The sequence below is a fragment of the Meleagris gallopavo genome, chromosome 20 (assembly GCF_000146605.3).
Source record: "Meleagris gallopavo isolate NT-WF06-2002-E0010 breed Aviagen turkey brand Nicholas breeding stock chromosome 20, Turkey_5.1, whole genome shotgun sequence".
NCBI lineage: Eukaryota > Metazoa > Chordata > Aves > Galliformes > Phasianidae > Meleagris > Meleagris gallopavo.
The window spans coordinates 4,854,171-4,855,302 of record NC_015030.2 but is presented as its reverse complement, the minus strand read 5'-3'; positions in this window follow the sequence as shown (position 1 = coordinate 4,855,302).

Here is a 1,132-nt window from a genome sequence, read left to right as displayed (position 1 = left end):
ACTGTGCTTTCACCCACACATACGTCACCATACGGGGATCCACAAACTGCTCCTCTTTGAATTCAGCTGAGGCTTTCCAGGGCTCAGTCTAGTAATGCATCTGCATCAAGAAATGCTGATGAAACCAAAAGAGGAGTCTGCAGAGATGCTCTTAGCTTACACCAAGGACAAGCAGCAGAGCACAGGGGACAAAGAGCTCCGAGACGACTGCAAGCACAGCCACAGCATGGCTGCTGTCCACAAGAAGAGAGTGAGGACATGAAGATGTGCTGTTCAGGAGCAGGCTCCACTCATGCTGTGAGAGATGCTGCAGCACAATACAAGGCCCTACCATGCTCTCTTACTAAATGCAGCAAGAAGTGATGCCCAAAGAGAAACAGCCCTCTCGTTATTTAAGATGCATCAAAGTGTTTTGTTTCATCACCTCTGAACGCAGCATGTGGTTCCAAGGAACCGTAATCACCTCTGCTGTTTTAATGGTTTAGTTTCAGCATAAGCTGTACTCCTAATTGCACAGCTCCACAGAAGCAGCAGAACACAACCAAAGGAACTGCCAGGACCACAGCAAGAGAAGCACAGCACTGCCCAGAGGAACACGGCAGTGTGAGGGCTCACATAAAGGGCCACAGCCACTCCCCACAGCACAGCACGGGCACCCAGCACACAAAGGGCCATCAGATCCCTACACCCACCACCTGCTCCCCACCCCTGATTCTACCCAGGAGGTTTCTCCTTTCTGCTGCATGGGTAGGGCAGAAGGGGAGAGTCTGAACAACGCTCACAGCACTCCATTCCCAACACCGCCTGCTGCACAGCAGCGATGGGGCCATGTTGGGCACACTCTGGGAGCATGCAGACACACACACTGTGCACCACCGGGCCCCATTTCTCCAGCTCCGAGCCGGGTGCCGTGCAGTGCCCAGGCCCAGGCCGTGCTGCGGGGGCTGCTTGCGCTAACGGGGGCAGGGACCCTCCCTGCTCCAGGGGGCATCTGAAACGAAGAACTCAAGAAGAAGGAGCAAAAAGAGCCCCGCTGCCTTAGGGAGCACGGCCACGGCCTCAGCTGCGCGCGGCGCACCCCGGCCCTCCGAGCCGAGGGAAGGCAGGAAGGCAGAATCGCCGGTCGCGCCCT